Source organism: Ascaphus truei, chromosome 3, assembly GCF_040206685.1.
Source record: "Ascaphus truei isolate aAscTru1 chromosome 3, aAscTru1.hap1, whole genome shotgun sequence".
Lineage (NCBI taxonomy): Eukaryota > Metazoa > Chordata > Amphibia > Anura > Ascaphidae > Ascaphus > Ascaphus truei.
In genome coordinates, this window is record NC_134485.1 from 425,574,875 (window position 1) to 425,595,879 (window position 21,005).

The 21,005-nt window shown below is 49.8% G+C and overlaps 1 protein-coding gene and 1 long non-coding RNA gene across 2 annotated transcripts in view; one reads left to right on the forward strand and one right to left on the reverse strand.

Annotated features, from left to right (window-relative positions):
- ARAP1 (ArfGAP with RhoGAP domain, ankyrin repeat and PH domain 1) overlaps nucleotides 1–21,005 on the reverse strand; it is a 407,404-nt gene that overhangs the window by 250,081 nt on the left and 136,318 nt on the right. The gene's annotated exons all lie outside the window — the stretch shown is intronic.
- LOC142490463 (uncharacterized) lies at nucleotides 165–20,270 on the forward strand. The gene is made up of 3 exons (XR_012800066.1): nucleotides 165–204; nucleotides 18,878–18,940; nucleotides 20,157–20,270. It is a non-coding gene; the product is annotated as an uncharacterized LOC142490463 (long non-coding RNA).

Sequence of the window (21,005 nt, forward strand, 5' to 3'; positions counted from 1 at the left end):
CCCTTATGCTTACAGGAGTGCTGTGCCTCTAAAGCAGATATTTGTTATGATCCATACAGTGGAACAGATATTTCGGAGAGTGTCACACTCACACACCAACACACACACACACACACACACGCACACTCTCTCGCACTCACACACACCCTCTCTCCCTTTCTATCTCCCAAGTCCTCCAGTTCTGCGTGTTATATTCCTCAGCATGTGAGTAGCTGTGTATTGGGAGTGAGGGGGGAGGGGGGGGGAGGGGGGGGGAGGAGAGGGGGTTGGGGGGAGGAGGGGGTTGGGTGGAGGAGGGGGGGAGGGGGGATGGGGAAGAGGGGGGGATGGAGGGTTGGGGGGGAGGGGGGGTTGGAGAGGGGGGTCTTCACAGGCAGCAGGTCCCAGGCATTGCAATGTAGGGGTGGTAACCGCTCCAGCACAGACATGTCCCTGAGCCCAAACACCTCCCTTCCCACCCACCCACCGCACGTGGGGTTTCCAGTCTGCACATTGCACCACACGTTGTTTGTGTCTTTCATGCTGTCATTTATTTTTGTGCTGTGAGATTTTTTGACCCGTCACCAATCCTCCCGAAATGTTGTGTTATTTGTGTATCTTTGTTATTTAACCCCACGCGGGTGTGCCATGCACTGTTATTTAACCCCACGCGGGTGTCCCATGCACTGTTATTTAACCCCATGCGGGTGTGCCATGCACTGTTATTTAACCCCACGCGGGTGTGCCATGCACTGTTATTTAACCCCACGTGGGTGTCCCATGCACTGTTATTTAACCCCACGTGGGTGTCCCATGCACTGTTATTTAACCCCACGCGGGTGTCCCATGCACTGTTATTTAACCCCACGTGGGTATCCCATGCACTGTTATTTAACCCCACGCGGGTGTCCCATGCACTGTTATTTAACCCCACGTGGGTGTCCCATGCACTGTTATTTAACCCCACGTGGGTGTCCCATGCACTGTTATTTAACCCCACGCGGGTGTCCCATGCACTGTTATTTAACCCCACGTGGGTGTCCCATGCACTGTTATTTAACCCCACGTGGGTGTCCCATGCACTGTTATTTAACCCCACGTGGGTGTCCCATGCACTGTTATTTGCTGGTGTCTGCAGCAAACGTAACAAAAGGTTAAACCCTTTCGCTGCCGGGGGGTGAGTAGGAGGGGCACCAGATGTTGCTCTGTCAGTTTAAGGGTTAAACCTGTGAGATTAGTGAGAGGACAGACCCAGATCTCTCTGTTATGTATACATGTATTTATATAGCACCCCCAGCTGTACTCAGCGCTTTACAGGAGTCACAATACAGCGCAGGGAATTATAATAATACAATAAGTGCAGCAAAGTCAGACAACAGGAGAGCAAATCCCTGCCCCGGGGAGCTTACAATCTAAGGCCCCGTTTATAGTGGCAGCGCGCGCGGAACCTGCTCTGCGGTGACGGGGAGGCGTGGCAAAGGCGTGGCCGTTACATCACGTGCGTGGTTCGCCCTCATTGGCTGAACAGCGCACATGACCCGGCCGTAGCGTGGCAAAGATCACATTCTTTGTCTTCTCCAGAATCAGGCGCACGCTCTGTGGGCGGCCTCTTTGGGCGGCCTCTGTGGGCGGCCTCTGTGGGCGGCCTCTGTGGGCGGCCTCTATGGGCGGCCTCTATGGGCGCACGCTCTATGGGCGGCCTCTATGGGCGGCCTCTATGAGTGGCCTCTATGGGCGGCCTCTATGAGTGGCCTCTATGGGCGGCCTCTATGGGCGGCCTCTATGGGCGGCCTCTATGGGCGCACGCTCTATGGGCGGCCTCTATGGGCGGCCTCTATGAGTGGCCTCTATGGGCGGCCTCTATGGGCGGCCTCTATGGGCGGCCTCTATGAGAAGACGTTTGTTGAATGTGCCCGACACTGTCACTATAAACGCGGCCTACGCGGTATGCTGGGAGAGTTACAGAGACGGCAGGGGAGGGAATAAGTGCAGGAGATGGCAGTGCTTGGCACAATGGTTGGTAGGAGTGACTGTGGGTGTGGGACAGTAGATGGCAGTGCTTGGCACAATGGTTGGTAGGAGTGACTGTGGGTGTGGGATAGTAGATGGCAGTGCTTGGCACAATGGTTGGTAGGTGTGACTGTGGGTGTGGGTAGTAGATGGCGGTGCTTGGCACAATGGTTGGTAGGAGTGACTGTGGGTGTGGGACAGTAGATGGCAGTGCTTGGCACAATGCGTGGTAGGAGTGACTGTGGGTGTGGGACAGTAGATGGCAGTGCTTGGCACAATGGTTGGTAGGAGTGACTGAGGGTGTGGGACAGTAGATGGCAGTGCTTGGCACAATGGTTGGTAGGAGTGACTGTGGGTGTGGGACAGTAGATGGCAGTGCTTGGCACAATGGTTGGTAGGTGTGACTGTGGGTGTGGGTAGTAGATGGCGGTGCTTGGCACAATGGTTGGTAGGAGTGACTGTGGGTGTGGGTAGTAGATGGCAGTGCTTGGCACAATGGTTGGTAGGAGTGACTGTGGGTGTGGGACAGTAGATGGCAGTGCTTGGCACAATGGTTGGTAGGAGTGACTGTGGGTGTGGGACAGTAGATGGCAGTGCTTGGCACAATGGTTGGTAGGTGTGACTGTGGGTTTGGGACAGTAGATGGCAGTGCTTGGCACAATGGTTGGTAGGAGTGACTGTGGGTGTGGGACAGTAGATGGCAGTGCTTGGCCACAATGGTTGGTAGGAGTGACTGTGGGTGTGGGACAGTAGATGGCAGTGCTTGGCCACAATGGTTGGTAGGAGTGACTGTGGGTGTGGGACAGTAGATGGCAGTGCTTGGCACAATGGTTGGTAGGAGTGACTGTGGGTGTGGGACAGTAGATGGCAGTGCTCGGCACAATGGTTGGTAGGAGTGACTGTGGGTGTGGGACAGGAGATGGCAGTGCTTGGCACAATGGTTGGTAGGGGTGACTGTGGGTGTGGGATAGTAGATGGCAGTGCTTGGCACAATGGTTGGTAGGTGTGACTGTGGGTGTGGGACAGGAGATGGCAGTGCTTGGTACAATGGTTGGTAGGGGTGACTGTGGGTGTGGGATAGTAGATGGCAGTGCTTGGCACAATGGTTGGTAGGTGTGACTGTGGGTGTGGGACAGTAGATGGCAGTGCTTGGCACAATGGTTGGTAGGAGTGACTGTGGGTGTGGGTAGTAGATGGCGGTGCTTGGCACAATGGTTGGTAGGAGTGACTGTGGGTGTGGGTAGTAGATGGCAGTGCTTGGCACAATGGTTGGTAGGAGTGACTGTGGGTGTGGGACAGTAGATGGCAGTGCTTGGCACAATGGTTGGTAGGAGTGACTGTGGGTGTGGGACAGTAGATGGCAGTGCTTGGCACAATGGTTGGTAGGAGTGACTGTGGGTGTGGGACAGTAGATGGCAGTGCTTGGCACAATGGTTGGTAGGTGTGACTGTGGGTTTGGGACAGTAGATGGCAGTGCTTGGCACAATGGTTGGTAGGAGTGACTGTGGGTGTGGGATAGTAAATGGCAGTGCTTGGCCACAATGGTTGGTAGGAGTGACTGTGGGTGTGGAACAGGAGATGGCAGTGCTTGGCACAATGGTTGGTAGGGGTGACTGTGGGTGTGGGATAGTAGATGGCAGTGCTTGGCACAATGGTTGGTAGGTGTGACTGTGGGTGTGGGTAGTAGATGGCGGTGCTTGGCACAATGGTTGGTAGGAGTGACTGTGGGTGTGGGTAGTAGATGGCAGTGCTTGGCACAATGGTTGGTAGGAGTGACTGTGGGTGTGGGACAGTAAATGGCAGTGCTTGGCACAATGGTTGGTAGGAGTGACTGTGGGTGTGGGACAGTAGATGGCAGTGCTTGGCACAATGGTTGGTAGGTGTGACTGTGGGTTTGGGACAGTAGATGGCAGTGCTTGGCACAATGGTTGGTAGGAGTGACTGTGGGTGTGGGACAGTAGATGGCAGTGCTTGGCCACAATGGTTGGTAGGAGTGACTGTGGGTGTGGGACAGTAGATGGCAGTGCTTGGCCACAATGGTTGGTAGGAGTGACTGTGGGTGTGGGACAGTAGATGGCAGTGCTTGGCACAATGGTTGGTAGGAGTGACTGTGGGTGTGGGACAGTAGATGGCAGTGCTTGGCACAATGGTTGGTAGGAGTGACTGTGGGTGTGGGATAGTAGATGGCAGTGCTTGGCCACAATGGTTGGTAGGAGTGACTGTGGGTGTGGGACAGTAGATGGCAGTGCTTGGCCACAGTGGTTGGTAGAAGTGACTGTGGGTGTGTGATAGTAGATGGCAGTGCTTGGCCACAGTGGTTGGTAGGAGTGACTGTGTGTGTGGGACAGTAGATGGCAGTGCTTGGCCACAGTGGTTGGTAGAAGTGACTGTGGGTGTGTGATAGTAGATGGCAGTGCTTGGCCACAATGGTTGGTAGGAGTGACTGTGTGTGTGGGACAGTAGATGGCAGTGCTTGGCACAATGGTTGGTAGGAGTGACTGTGGGTGTGGGACAGGAGATGGCAGTGCTTGGCACAATGGTTGGTAGGGGTGACTGTGGGTGTGGGATAGTAGATGGCAGTGCTTGGCACAATGGTTGGTAGGTGTGACTGTGGGTGTGGGTAGTAGATGGCGGTGCTTGGCACAATGGTTGGTAGGAGTGACTGTGGGTGTGGGTAGTAGATGGCAGTGCTTGGCACAATGGTTGGTAGGAGTGACTGTGGGTGTGGGACAGTAGATGGCAGTGCTTGGCACAATGGTTGGTAGGAGTGACTGTGGGTGTGGGACAGTAGATGGCAGTGCTTGGCACAATGGTTGGTAGGTGTGACTGTGGGTTTGGGACAGTAGATGGCAGTGCTTGGCACAATGGTTGGTAGGAGTGACTGTGGGTGTGGGATAGTAGATGGCAGTGCTTGGCCACAATGGTTGGTAGGAGTGACTGTGGGTGTGGGACAGTAGATGGCAGTGCTTGGCCACAATGGTTGGTAGGAGTGACTGTGGGTGTGGGACAGTAGATGGCAGTGCTTGGCACAATGGTTGGTAGGAGTGACTGTGGGTGTGGGATAGTAGATGGCAGTGCTTGGCCACAATGGTTGGTAGGAGTGACTGTGGGTGTGGGACAGTAGATGGCAGTGCTTGGCCACAGTGGTTGGTAGAAGTGACTGTGGGTGTGTGATAGTAGATGGCAGTGCTTGGCCACAGTGGTTGGTAGGAGTGACTGTGTGTGTGGGACAGTAGATGGCAGTGCTTGGCCACAGTGGTTGGTAGAAGTGACTGTGGGTGTGTGATAGTAGATGGCAGTGCTTGGCCACAATGGTTGGTAGGAGTGACTGTGTGTGTGGGACAGTAGATTTCAGTGCTTGGCACAATGGTTGGTAGGAGTGACTGTGGGTGTGGGACAGTAGATGGCAGTGCTTGGCACAATGGTTGGTAGGAGTGACTGTGGGTGTGGGATAGTAGATGGCAGTGCTTGGCCACAATGGTTGGTAGGAGTGACTGTGTGTGTGGGATAGTAGATGGCAGTGCTTGGCACAATGGTTGGTAGGAGTGACTGTGGGTGTGGGACAGTAGATGGCAGTGCTTGGCACAATGGTTGGTAGGAGTGACTGTGTGTGTGGGACAGTAGATGGCAGTGCTTGGCACAATGGTTGGTAGGAGTGACTGTGGGTGTGGGACAGTAGATGGCAGTGCTTGGCACAATGGTTGGTAGGAGTGACTGTGGGTGTGGGACAGTAGATGGCAGTGCTTGGCACAATGGTTGGTAGGAGTGACTGTGGGTGTGGGACAGTAGATGGCAGTGCTTGGCACAATGGTTGGTAGGAGTGACTGTGGGTGTGGGATAGTAGATGGCAGTGCTTGGCCACAGTGGGTGGTAGGAGTGACTGTGGGTGTGGGATAGTAGATGGCAGTGCTTGGCCACAATGGTTGGTAGGAGTGACTGGGAGTGTGGGACAGTAGATGGCAGTGCTTGGCACAATGGTTGGTAGGAGTGACTGTGGGTGTGGGACAGTAGATGGCAGTGCTTGGCACAATGGTTGGTAGGAGTGACTGTGGGTGTGGGACAGTAGATGGCAGTGCTTGGCACAATGGTTGGTAGGAGTGACTGTGGGTGTGGGACAGTAGATGGCAGTGCTTGGCACAATGGTTGGTAGGAGTGACTTTGGGTGTGGGACAGTAGATGGCAGTGCTTGGCACAATGGTTGGTAGGAGTGACTGTGGGTGTGGGACAGTAGATGGCAGTGCTTGGCACAATGGTTGGTAGGAGTGACTGTGGGTGTGGGATAGTAGATGGCAGTGCTTGGCACAATGGTTGGTAGGAGTGACTGGGTGTGGGACAGTAGATGGCAGTGCTTGGCCACAGTGGGTGGTAGGAGTGGGTGTGGGACAGTAGATGGCAGTGCTTGGCCGCAATGGTTGGTAGGAGTGACTGTGGGTGTGGGACAGTAGATGGCAGTGCTTGGCACAATGGTTGGTAGGAGTGACTGTGGGTGTGGGACAGTAGATGGCAGTGCTTGGCACAATGGTTGGTAGGAGTGACTGTGGGTGTGGGATAGTAGATGACAGTGCTTGACCACAGTGGTTGGTAGGAGTGACTGTGGGTGTGGGACAGTAGATGGCAGTGCTTGGCACAATGGTTGGTAGGAGTGACTGTGGGTGTGGGACAGTAGATGGCAGTGCTTGGCACAATGGTTGGTAGGAGTGACTGTGGGTGTGGGACAGTAGATGGCAGTGCTTGGCACAATGGTTGGTAGGAGTGACTGTGGGTGTGGGATAGTAGATGGCAGTGCTTGGCCACAGTGGGTGGTAGGAGTGACTGTGGGTGTGGGATAGTAGATGGCAGTTCTTGGCCACAATGGTTGGTAGGAGTGACTGTGGGTGTGGGATAGTAGATGGCAGTGCTTGGCACAATGGTTGGTAGGAGTGACTGTGGGTGTGGGACAGTAGATGGCAGTGCTTGGCACAATGGTTGGTAGGAGTGACTGTGGGTGTGGGACAGTAGATGGCAGTGCTTGGCACAATGGTTGGTAGGAGTGACTGTGGGTGTGGGACAGTAGATGGCAGTGCTTGGCACAATGGTTGGTAGGAGTGACTGTGGGTGTGGGACAGTAGATGGCAGTGCTTGGCACAATGGTTGGTAGGAGTGACTGTGGGTGTGGGATAGTAGATGGCAGTGCTTGGCACAATGGTTGGTAGGAGTGACTGGGTGTGGGACAGTAGATGGCAGTGCTTGGCCACAGTGGGTGGTAGGAGTGGGTGTGGGACAGTAGATGGCAGTGCTTGGCCGCAATGGTTGGTAGGAGTGACTGTGGGTGTGGGACAGTAGATGGCAGTGCTTGGCACAATGGTTGGTAGGAGTGACTGGGTGTGGGACAGTAGATGGCAGTGCTTGGCCACAGTGGGTGGTAGGAGTGGGTGTGGGACAGTAGATGGCAGTGCTTGGCCGCAATGGTTGGTAGGAGTGACTGTGGGTGTGGGACAGTAGATGGCAGTGCTTGGCACAATGGTTGGTAGGAGTGACTGTGGGTGTGGGATAGTAGATGGCAGTGCTTGGCCACAATGGTTGGTAGGAGTGACTGTGGGTGTGGGACAGTAGATGGCAGTGCTTGGCCACAATGGTTGGTAGGAGTGACTGTGGGTGTGGGACAGTAGATGGCAGTGCTTGGCACAATGGTTGGTAGGAGTGACTGTGGGTGTGGGATAGTAGATGGCAGTGCTTGGCCACAATGGTTGGTAGGAGTGACTGTGGGTGTGGGACAGTAGATGGCAGTGCTTGGCCACAGTGGTTGGTAGAAGTGACTGTGGGTGTGTGATAGTAGATGGCAGTGCTTGGCCACAGTGGTTGGTAGGAGTGACTGTGTGTGTGGGACAGTAGATGGCAGTGCTTGGCCACAGTGGTTGGTAGAAGTGACTGTGGGTGTGTGATAGTAGATGGCAGTGCTTGGCCACAATGGTTGGTAGGAGTGACTGTGTGTGTGGGACAGTAGATTTCAGTGCTTGGCACAATGGTTGGTAGGAGTGACTGTGGGTGTGGGACAGTAGATGGCAGTGCTTGGCACAATGGTTGGTAGGAGTGACTGTGGGTGTGGGATAGTAGATGGCAGTGCTTGGCCACAATGGTTGGTAGGAGTGACTGTGTGTGTGGGATAGTAGATGGCAGTGCTTGGCACAATGGTTGGTAGGAGTGACTGGGTGTGGGACAGTAGATGGCAGTGCTTGGCACAATGGTTGGTAGGAGTGACTGTGTGTGTGGGACAGTAGATGGCAGTGCTTGGCACAATGGTTGGTAGGAGTGACTGTGGGTGTGGGACAGTAGATGGCAGTGCTTGGCACAATGGTTGGTAGGAGTGACTGTGGGTGTGGGACAGTAGATGGCAGTGCTTGGCCACAATGGTTGGTAGGAGTGACTGTGGGTGTGGGACAGTAGATGGCAGTGCTTGGCACAATGGTTGGTAGGAGTGACTGTGGGTGTGGGATAGTAGATGGCAGTGCTTGGCCACAATGGTTGGTAGGAGTGACTGTGTGTGTGGGATAGTAGATGGCAGTGCTTGGCACAATGGTTGGTAGGAGTGACTGGGTGTGGGACAGTAGATGGCAGTGCTTGGCACAATGGTTGGTAGGAGTGACTGTGTGTGTGGGACAGTAGATGGCAGTGCTTGGCACAATGGTTGGTAGGAGTGACTGTGGGTGTGGGACAGTAGATGGCAGTGCTTGGCACAATGGTTGGTAGGAGTGACTGTGGGTGTGGGACAGTAGATGGCAGTGCTTGGCCACAATGGTTGGTAGGAGTGACTGTGGGTGTGGGACAGTAGATGGCAGTGCTTGGCACAATGGTTGGTAGGAGTGACTGTGGGTGTGGGATAGTAGATGGCAGTGCTTGGCCACAGTGGGTGGTAGGAGTGACTGTGGGTGTGGGATAGTAGATGGCAGTGCTTGGCCACAATGGTTGGTAGGAGTGACTGGGAGTGTGGGACAGTAGATGGCAGTGCTTGGCACAATGGTTGGTAGGAGTGACTGTGGGTGTGGGACAGTAGATGGCAGTGCTTGGCACAATGGTTGGTAGGAGTGACTGTGGGTGTGGGACAGTAGATGGCAGTGCTTGGCACAATGGTTGGTAGGAGTGACTGTGGGTGTGGGACAGTAGATGGCAGTGCTTGGCACAATGGTTGGTAGGAGTGACTTTGGGTGTGGGACAGTAGATGGCAGTGCTTGGCACAATGGTTGGTAGGAGTGACTGTGGGTGTGGGACAGTAGATGGCAGTGCTTGGCACAATGGTTGGTAGGAGTGACTGTGGGTGTGGGATAGTAGATGGCAGTGCTTGGAACAATGGTTGGTAGGAGTGACTGGGTGTGGGACAGTAGATGGCAGTGCTTGGCCACAGTGGGTGGTAGGAGTGGGTGTGGGACAGTAGATGGCAGTGCTTGGCCGCAATGGTTGGTAGGAGTGACTGTGGGTGTGGGACAGTAGATGGCAGTGCTTGGCACAATGGTTGGTAGGAGTGACTGTGGGTGTGGGACAGTAGATGGCAGTGCTTGGCACAATGGTTGGTAGGAGTGACTGTGGGTGTGGGATAGTAGATGACAGTGCTTGACCACAGTGGTTGGTAGGAGTGACTGTGGGTGTGGGACAGTAGATGGCAGTGCTTGGCACAATGGTTGGTAGGAGTGACTGTGGGTGTGGGACAGTAGATGGCAGTGCTTGGCACAATGGTTGGTAGGAGTGACTGTGGGTGTGGGACAGTAGATGGCAGTGCTTGGCACAATGGTTGGTAGGAGTGACTGTGGGTGTGGGATAGTAGATGGCAGTGCTTGGCCACAGTGGGTGGTAGGAGTGACTGTGGGTGTGGGATAGTAGATGGCAGTTCTTGGCCACAATGGTTGGTAGGAGTGACTGGGAGTGTGGGACAGTAGATGGCAGTGCTTGGCACAATGGTTGGTAGGAGTGACTGTGGGTGTGGGATAGTAGATGGCAGTGCTTGGCACAATGGTTGGTAGGAGTGACTGTGGGTGTGGGACAGTAGATGGCAGTGCTTGGCACAATGGTTGGTAGGAGTGACTGTGGGTGTGGGACAGTAGATGGCAGTGCTTGGCACAATGGTTGGTAGGAGTGACTGTGGGTGTGGGACAGTAGATGGCAGTGCTTGGCACAATGGTTGGTAGGAGTGACTGTGGGTGTGGGACAGTAGATGGCAGTGCTTGGCACAATGGTTGGTAGGAGTGACTGTGGGTGTGGGATAGTAGATGGCAGTGCTTGGCACAATGGTTGGTAGGAGTGACTGGGTGTGGGACAGTAGATGGCAGTGCTTGGCCACAGTGGGTGGTAGGAGTGGGTGTGGGACAGTAGATGGCAGTGCTTGGCCGCAATGGTTGGTAGGAGTGACTGTGGGTGTGGGACAGTAGATGGCAGTGCTTGGCACAATGGTTGGTAGGAGTGACTGTGGGTGTGGGACAGTAGATGGCAGTGCTTGGCCACAATGGGTGGTAGGAGTGACTGTGGGTGTGGGATAGTAGATGACAGTGCTTGACCACAGTGGTTGGTAGGAGTGACTGTGGGTGTGGGACAGTAGATGGCAGTGCTTGACCACAGTGGTTGGTAGGAGTGACTGTGGGACAGTAGATGGCAGTGCTTGGCCACAATGGGTGGTAGGAGTGACTGTGGGTATGGGACAGTAGATGGCAGTGCTTGGTAGGAGGGACTGTGGGTGTGGGACAGTAGATGGCAGTGCTTGGCCATAAAGGGTGGTAGGAGTGACTGTGGGTGTGGGATAGTAGATGGCAGTGCTTGGCTACAGTGGTTGGTAGGAGTGACTGTGGGTGTGGGATAGTAGATGGCAGTGCTTGGCACAATGGGTGGTAGGAGTGACTGTGGGTGTGGGATAGTAGATGGTAGTGCTTGGCACAATGGGTGGTAGGAGTGACTGTGGGTGTGGAATAGTAGATGGCAGTGCTTGGCCACAATGGGTGGTAGGTGTGACTGTGGGTGTGGGACAGTAGATGGCAGTGCTTGGCCACAGTGGTTGGTAGGAGTGACTGTACGTGTGGGACAGGAGATGGCAGTGCTTGGCACAATGGTTGGTAGGAGTGACTGTGGGTGTGGGACAGTAGATGGCAGTGCTTGGCACAATGGTTGGTAGGAGTGACTGTGGGTGTGGGATAGTAGATGGCAGTGCTTGGCCACAATGGTTGGTAGGAGTGACTGTGGGTGTGGGACAGTAGATGGCAGTGCTTGGCCACAGTGGTTGGTAGGAGTGACTGTGCGTGTGGGACAGGAGATGGCAGTGCTTGGCACAATGGTTGGTAGGAGTGACTGTGGGTGTGGGACAGTAGATGGCAGTGCTTGGCACAATGGTTGGTAGGTGTGACTGTGGGTGTGAGATAGTAGATGGCAGTGATGGCCACAATGGTTGGTAGGAGTGACTGTGGGACAGTAACCATGAGTACAGGCTATTGGGATGCTTCATTTAAGAGGTGAGTTTTAAGGTTTGTCTTACAGTAAAGTTGGGGAGAGAAGGCGCTGAGTGTGACGGAGTTCCACGGGTAAGTGGCAGTGGGGGGAAAGGGTTTTAAAGTGGAGAGAGCAGTAGAGGTGAAAGGGGTGGAAAGGAGACCATTTTGGGTAGAACGCAGGAGATGAGTAGGGGCATAGCGAGAGATCAAAGCTGATATGTAGGGAGCAGCAGTAAGAGGAGACCTTTATACTTTAGGAGATCTGAATCTTGATGGGAAGCCAGGAGAGGGATATAAAGAGGAGATGAGCAGAGACTGTTTTGGGAGAAAGTGACATTATTCTAGCAGCAGAATTTGGGATAGATTGCAAAGGAGAAAGTTGTGAGGTCGGGAGGTCTGTTAGCAGTACGTTACAGTAATCCAGAAGGGAGAGAGAAAGGGCATTTATTAGAGTTTTAGCAGTAGATTTACAGAGGAAAGGGGGGTCATATTAGTGAGGAAGAATCGACAAGTTTTAGCCATGCCGTGAATATAAACGGGGAAGGCATGGGAGGAGTCAGGTGTCACTCCTAGGCAAGGTGCTTTGGCGACAGCTAAGATGGTAGAATAGGGATGGAGAAAGTGGATATAGGGCCAGGTTCAGGGGAAATGTATAACATGTACATCTAGCAACTGCTCCTATATATACACCCCTCAAATCCACATTGGATGCACAAGGGGGGACAAAGGTACGCTGCATTCATTTTATGGCACAAAGGCGGCCCCGGTACATGATCCCACAGACGCCTGTGGTACATCTCACTTATACAAGAATCAGTACGATGCAGCAGATTCAATAGGAAGTCTCAGGAAGCAGGTCAATTTATTTAAACAACTTATTAGTGTAATTAGCTTCCTAAGGCCAGGTCCCCACTGGCTACTGCAGCGCCCGCTGTTGGGGACGCTGCAGGGACAATAGCCGCTGCACAATGGGACCGGGCCCGCTGTGAGGGGGGGGGGCGCTGCGCTCTGCCGACAGTGACTCCTGCTCGCAAGAGAATTGTGATCAGGAGTCGCGACGGAGCGCTAAGCCACGCCCCCCGGTGGTTCAGCCGATGAGGGCGAACCTGCCGGGTGACGTCATGGCCGCGCCCCATTCCCTCCCCCGTCACGCCCCCCCTCCCCCCGTCTTTTGGTCTGCAGCTCCCTGCAGCCTGGGGAATCGGCTGCACGCGCCGCCAGCCTCGCGGGCGCGCGTGCAGCGGAGGCACTGGGACCTTAGCCTAAGAAAGACACAATCATCCTTAAAGCTGCAGTTCAAGCAATATCCTAAATGTGTGGTTTTTTTTAAATAAATGAATTCTGTACTATGAGAAAATACTTGTAGCATTAAAAAAATAAAAAATAAAATCATTTTAAAGATATTTTTAATGTATTCTAATGTAACAGGCATTTTACAAAGTCACATCCCCTTCCCCTTCTGAAACAGCATCACCTTTCTGAGCCCTGCCCTCTCTAGCAGTGAACCAATTAAATTTAGTGCCTGCCTGGTCACATGATTTTCCTCACAGAACTTTGGCTCAGTGCAGCAGAAGAGGACCCAAGATGCATTTAGTGAATCCCGAGCCGAATTTCAGCAATCGATCACGATTTAGCTAATCACTTGTCAGTGTGTAGATTGTATTGATGCACATATTGAATGAAATTCAAAATTTTTATTTTTAAACGAAAGCTTGAACTGCAGCTTTAAAATAACAACTTTAGTTGTTGGTAGCGTGAGAAAAATGTATACTTCTTGCTTTTCTCCAGCTCCGCTAAATCAGTGTCTTATATTTATCTGTGAGGTGTGAGACCAGTTTAGAATATGTCTCTGTGAGGTGTGAGACCAGTTTAGAATATGTCTCTGTGAGGTGTGAGACCAGTTTAGAATATGTCTCTGTGAGGTGTGAAACCAGTTTAGAATATGTCTCTGTGAGGTGTGAGACCAGTTTAGAATAAGTCTGTGAGGTGTGAAACCAGTTTAGAATATGTCTCTGTGAGGTGTGAGACCAGTTTAGAATATGTCTCTGTGAGGTGTGAGACCAGTTTAGAATATGTCTCTGTGAGGTGTGAGACCAGTTTAGAATAAGTCTCTGTGAGGTGTGAGACCAGTTTAGAATATGTCTCTGTGAGGTGTGAGACCAGTTTAGAATACAGTCTAGACGTTTTACTCCATGATGCTAAAGTACTCCATGAGTAATTGTTACTTTTGAAATGTGGTTACTTCCTGTTACGAACCTTAGATTTACAATATAAACAAACAGCGGCAGACAAGGACAATGAAACACGGGACAGTCTCCATTTACATTACAACATTGTTTACAAACATCCCGCAGAACTTACTCAAATGATTTAACAAAGTAATGAACAATATTTAGCCTGTGAATCACATCCCTCCCATTAGTTCATCTTAATCCTATGTGCGGCTAGAAAGGGAGAGAGCGTTGTTATATACAGGTCCTGTGATGTGGTGACTGCTCTGCACATAACATTATATCTCTGGTTGGTTCTAAGGGGGGGGGGGGGGGGGAGCCTTATAATGAAAAAAGTAGAAAACTCAAAGCATTTAACTCTTTGAGCGCTGTGGATGTTTGTACCACTAAGTGGACAAGAAATGTTGGCGTTTGTGGTGCTTGCGATGTTGAAATCATCAAGATATATTCTTAATATAAATCTAAGCAAATCATTGATGTTTTGTTAAAGGAGCAAAACGTGAAATCTTGTTTTTTTTTTTTTTTTTTTTTTTTTTTAACTAAATCAATCCTGTAGTATTAGATAAGTGTTTATTTTTTATTGAACTCTTCATTCAGCTCTTAATGTACATATGCATCGCCCCAAAGGCAGATCGGGTTCCACAAGAGCTGCTCCCCTCTGCACAGAGCCAGCATTCTAAGGGTTAACTTTTGCTTTTACTATGTGGAACGTTAACTCCACCCACTGGAATGTTAATGAGCCTAGAGGATACAGAACCTTGAATTCACAGCTGCATTAAATCTGAGCCCCTTCAGTGTACATCTGCGTCTCCCCAAACGCGGACAGTCTTTGGCGCAGCCGAAGGGCAGCTAAAGGGTGTGAGCCGTTTGCTGATGTTCGTTGATGTTAAAGTGACGTTAATGCTTCTCTATTTCAATCTGAAACTCACCAGCCCTTTTATCCCCTGTACCCAATTTTCCAACTCTTATCTGTCCATGAAATGTCGGTGAATTGACTGTATAACCCTGTTCTTTTAATGTAACCATGTATTGTTATAACTCTGTGCCCAGGACATACTTGAAAACGAGAGGTAACCCTCAATGTATTACTTCCTGGTAACACATTTTTACAAATGAAATTTAAAAAATAATGCAATTTTCAATAAGTTTTAATACATTGATCATCCTTTGATTTCTATAGCAGGTTCTGGCATACTTCCCCCAGCAGTGCAAGATCTTTGTAACACTTTCCTAATTGTGATAATTTGTTGCCAATGTTCCCAGCAGTTTGAGCTGCAAACTGTAACAATAGATAATGTTACCTTAGTACTATAAGAATATATTGTAGCTGCTGAGTTACACTGACTGAGGCAGCCTTTATATTAGGCACACAATCAGGACTTGACAGATTTATAACAGGAGCGCCACAAGATTGCCAGCTTAGGCTGTAAAATGATACATTGTCACATGCTTTACATAAACAAATAAAGGGGGAGGGGGAGGGGGAATGCAGTATTGCTGCATTGTATTGTATTGTATGTCTTTATTTATATAGCGCCATTAATGTACATAGCGCTTCACAGCAGTAATACATGTGGTAATCAAATAAATAACAGAGCATGGGAATAAGTGCTTTAGACATAAAAGTAACATTAAGGAAGAGGAGTCCCTGCCCCGAGGAGCTTACAGTCTAATTGGTAGGTAGGGAGAACGTACAGAGACAGTAGGAGGGAGTTCTCTGGTAAGTGCGTCTGCAGAGGGCAAAGCTTAATGTATCATGTGTTCAGAATATCCACAGTGCTATTCATATGCTTCTTTAAGTATTGTATTGTATTGTATGTCTTTACACTGGCGACACACTTTATTCGAGCTCGGCTAGTCCCACGAATTCGGGTATACCCGGGTGTATTGAGGTTTGTGACTGTTTTCTGCCCGAGTGCATTGGGTTATTTTCCACGCAGGGATTGAACCATTTTATTCCCGCTGGCTGCAATACTGCACAGTATATATATATATACTGCATTACAATTCATGAATTTATGCCATCTGGTAGACACGCAAAGCATTGCAGCCTATTAAATCCTAATCATTATCATTTAACAGATCAGCCGCCCGTCAGCCAGGCATGAACCCAGGCTGGGAAGGCAAATGCAACGGGGCTTGTCAGAGGTGAGGAGCGGCGCATTCCAGGTATCTGCCAGGTACATACTGGGTATTTGCTCGAATAAAGTGTGTCGGTGCAGTATTTATATAGCGCCATTAATGTACATAGCGCTTCACAGTAGTAATACATGTGGTAATCGAATAAATAACAGATAATATAAATAACAGATCATGGGAATAAGTGCTTTAGATATAAACATAACATTAAGGAAGAGGAGTCCCTGCCCCGAGGAGCTTACAATCTAATTGGTAGGTAGGGAGAACGTACAGAGACAGTAGGAGGGATTCTGGTAAGTGCGTCTGCAGGGGGCCAAGCTTTATGTATCATGTGTTCAGAATGTTCACAGTGCTATTCGTATGCTTCTTTAAGCAAGTGTGTCTTAAGGTGGGTCTTAAAGGAGGATAGAGAGGGTGCTAGTCGGGTATTGAGGGGAAGGGCATTCCAGAGGTGTGGGGCAGTCAGTGAAAAAGGATTAAGGCGGGAGAGGGCTTTAGATAAAAAGGGGGTAGAAAGAAGACATCCTTGAGCAGAACGCAAGAGTCTGGATGGTGCATAGCGAGAAATTAGGGCTGAGATGTAAGGAGGGGCAGAAGAGTGTAAAGCTTTAAAAGTGAGGAGAAGAATGGAGTGTGAGATGCGGGATTTGATTGGAAGCCAGGAGAGGGATATCAGGAGGGGAGATGCTGAGACAGATCTAGGAAAGAATAGAGTGATTCTGGCAGCAGCATTTAGGATAAATTGTATGGGAGACAGGTGAGAGGCAGGAAGGCCGGACAGCAGGAGGTTACAGTAATCAAGACGGGAGAGAATGAGGGCCTGAGTCAGAGTTTTAGCAGTCGAGCAACAGAGGAAAGGGCGAATCTTTGTTATATTGCGGAGGAAAAAGCGACAAGTTTTAGAAATGTTTTGAATGTGAGGGGCGAATGTGAGAGAGGAGTCGAACGTGACCCCTAGGCAGCGTGCTTGGGCTACTGGGTGAATGATCGTAGTTCCAACAGTAATGTGGAATGAGGTAGTAGGGCCAGGTTTGGGAGGAAGTATGAGGAGCTCTGTTTTAGCCATGTTGAGTTTAAGGCGACGGAGGGCCATCCAGGATGATATAGCAGAGAGACATTCAGAAACTTTGGTCTGTATAGCAGGTGTAAGGTCGGGTGTTGAAAAGTATATTTGTGTGTCGTCAGCATAGAGGTGATATTTAAAACCCAAAAGATGTTATTAGGTCACCTAGAGAGAGTGTATACAGAGAAAAGAGAAGGGGTCCCAGGACAGAGCATAAAGTATATCCTGTAAATTATTACTACCCCTAATTTCATGTCTCTTATTAGACATTTCAGTCCAAAGCCAAGAAATGCACACACAAAGATGGAAGTCAAGTGAATATGAGCGTGTATAACTCCTTCATTCTACGTCACACATGTACAATCCGTATATCATTCTGTTTCCCAGTCTTAACGCTACCAGAACACGTAAGCATAACATTTGCAAGGTTCTGCGTCAGCGGCATGGAGGAGCTACAAACACCTCAGATGGTAACGACAAAGATATGCTTCCCTGTATTCCGCATGGCATAAACATGTAATAAAATATGATATTTTATTAATACATATATTTGATAAAACTAGGCTCTTACTGATGTGGCATTCACCTACCCCAAATTATACAACTTTGTAGCATTATCACATAGGCTTCGACTCAAGCGGCGGCCATATCAAATATCCGTGAGGGGAAATATTATAGCCCAGGGAGATAATGGGGTTCTGTATGGGCTGGCCCCAAATCAAACCATATTTCAACTGCAGGTGAGGATACCTCTGCAATGTCATTACCGCCCCCTAGTGGCCACAGAAGAAACAGACAGCAGGGAATTCAGGGATTTCACATAAGAACCTCTGACCCAAAAGAAGCCCCCCCCCCTCTGTAACCTTTCAATACTTCTGGCGATGCTTTAAAAGGGCCCATCACTCCTTACTACCATAAACACACTAGGATAGAGGTAGCTAACTCCAGTCCTCAAGGGTCAACAACAGGTCAGGTTTTCAGGATATCCCTGCTTCAGTACAGGTGGCTCAGTCAATGGCTGCACCCCCTGTGCTGAAGCAGGGATATCCCCCAATACCTGACCTGATAGGAACCCTTGAGGGCCAGAGTTGGCCACCCCTGTACTAGGAGATATTAGAAATCCAGGTGTCCTGCAACTACGGTTGGATGTTTCCAACAACCAAAGCTTTAATGGATCCTCTTACCGATCCTATGCAGAGTGCCGGATCCCATACACGGATCCCAGTGTACCCGGAGAGGAAGAGGCCGGAAGGTTCTAGCAGCTAGACTTGCTCCTGGCAGCAGCCAGACAATGGAATGCTGTCTCTTGCTCAGTGATTCCCGGAGGGAGCCGGATAACGTCCCTCTGTGTGTGTCACTATGAAATGTTTGCACTGGCAAATACAGAGTGTTCCCAGGGGGAGAGGGGGACTGAGCTGTAATCCCTTCCCCCGACTCCGGACAATAGGGCAGCAGCCAGCAGTGACATCATGTCAGCAAAAGATAGGGCTGAATAAATAACAAATATGTTTAAACATAATAAGTAACACTTGGATTGTAAGCTCTCCGGTCCAGAGATTCTGATGGTCTACTTTTGCTTGTTGCAATTATTGTATTATAATTCCCTGTATTGTATCTTTTGTAAAGCGCTGTGTATACCGTGGGTACTATATAAATAACAATACACATACGTAGTGCCTATAACTAAAGTGAGCTCGTAGCAGTAACATGTTTTATTGGTAAATTGTATTTAATTGCCACCTTTTAGAAAAATGTGTCTATATACAGTAAGTGTCCATCCGTCAGTCCCTATGTCTCCCTGCTCACGTTATATATATACATCAATAGAAAGCTCTTTACGGGAAGTTTCTTGAAAAAATTAGCGCAGTTTCGAATTTCCAATGTTTTTAACCCAATATTTCACCAAATTGTTTTTTTTTTCATCCTCACGTTACTGTCTGGCTTTATTTTTGTATTACATACAAACTGAACGCAGGTAATAATAGTATCATACCCCACAATGTGTATTACAGTACATGCGTTACATCTGGCGTGCGTGCAGACACTGCGAGCAAGGAAACCTGCCGAAAGAAATGGTAAAACTATTCATGTTTCCAAAGTAATGAAACTCTGTGAAGGGTTTTTATTTCGTTTATATAATCTCTTTAGTGAAACCACTTTTTTTGAGTATCTCATAAGCTAAAATGACAGAGGACGCGCCAAATAATTTGGTTAACTAGGGACATTAAAAGATTAAAAAAAGGGTTAAAAATATATAACTACAGACTGGGTTTTGTTAAAGGCCCTTACATATAACCTATTAAACATGTCACGGATATCCGCTAAACACTGGAAGAAATTGCAGAAAGGTTTAAAATGCCCCTTTTATTGTGAATTTAAAGAGGCAACACAAGCCGCACTTTAAAAAAAAATGTTGTTTTTAATATATGCCGCCTTTGATTACCTCTATTGAAAACGAATTACCTAAACTGCCGCCAGCTTGAGCCACCTGTGCTGAAGCAGGGATATCCTTAAAAACCTCACCTGTCGGTGGCTCATGAGGACTGGATTTGGCCACTTCTACTGTCTCTAAGGCCGCGATTATAGTGAGCGCGACAGCGCGTGCGATTTTGCGCGCCGCGCGAACAAACTGCAGCAGCTCTATCGGGCCGGCCGTAGTGCGGGCGACCGCGGTGGAAAGAGACCGCGCGCCAGATTTTTGAAAAAAGACCGTTTATTTTGTACTTTCGCGCGACGGCCGCGTCATGTGAGCGGTTCAGCCAATGAGGGTGAACCAGCCTGGTGACGCGTCCGCCACGCCTCCCCATGTGAAGTGCACACATCGCTCGGGCGACAGGCTCCCTACGCCACGAGCTCCGTCGCGCGCGCGCGCCTACTATAAACGCAGCCCCAGCCTGCTCTTCTGTTGATTGTATTAGAATTTCCTGCACTGTACTGCAGTCTCCTTTGTGAAGCGCATCACACATTGCTGGCGCTCTATCAATAATAATACACATTTGTGTTCCCGTTTTCCTGACGCGGACTTCCAGCGTGAATCTGGCAGCAGCTTTATGGCCCACGGGGGGAGCTCTCTATGAAACGCGTCCCCATGCCGCCCTGATCACTGCAGCATTGGGACCGTGGCGTGTCCTCTGCTCACGTAGGGGAGACATGGGAGTTGAATCAAATGGAGAATCGGACTTCTGTCATTTAAGGGGTTATGTTTCACACGCAGGCAAAATGTTTATTAAATGTAAAAGGTTTTATGGGATACCATCGGATGTCATTAATATAATGCCATTTTTGTTCCAGGCTTGTTTAATTTCGGCAGCTGGGAGACTTCGATACACAGCCCCCCTATCATGGGGCAAACGAAGGGAGACCACAGCAATTTTACATTAAACAAAAATTGCCTCAATATAAAGATATAACCCTCTTTACGTATTTCTCCCTCTCTTTCTACATACATGTGGGAGTGGGTGTGTAAGTGTAAGTGACTCTGGGTGTGTATGTGTACTGCATGCATTTTGTGAGTGTATCTTGGTGTGTGTTTGTATGTGAATATATGTGTAAGTTTGTGTATATATGTGTTTAAGTGTGGGTGTGTGCGAGTCTGAGTGTATGTGTGTGTGTGTGTGTGTGGGTATGTTTAAACGTATGCGAGTCTGGGTGTGTGAGTATGTGCGCAAGTCTGCGTGTGTGTGTGTGTGTGTGTGTGTGTGTGTGTGTGTGTGTGTGTGTGTGTGTGTGTGTGTGTGTGTGTGTGTGTGTGTGTGTGTGTGTGTGTGTGTGTGTGTGTGAATATACAAGTGTGTGTGTGTAAGTCTGTGAGAGTCTGAGTAGGGTGTGTGAAATTGTGTGTGTGTGTGTGTGTGTGTGTGTGTGTGTGTGTGTGTGTGTGTGTGTGTGTGTGTGTGTGTGTGTGTGTGTGTGTGTGTGTGTGTGAATATACAAGTGTGTGTGTGTAAGTCTGTGAGAGTCTGAGTAGGGTGTGTGAAACTGTGTGTGTGTGTGTGTGTGAAATTGTGTGTGTGTGTGTGTGTGAAATTGTGTGTGTGTGTGTGTGTGAAATGTGTGTGTGTGTGTGTGTGTGTGTGTGTGTGTGTGTGTGTGTGTGTGTGTGTGTGTGTGTGTGTGTGTGTGTGTGTGTGTGTGTGTGTG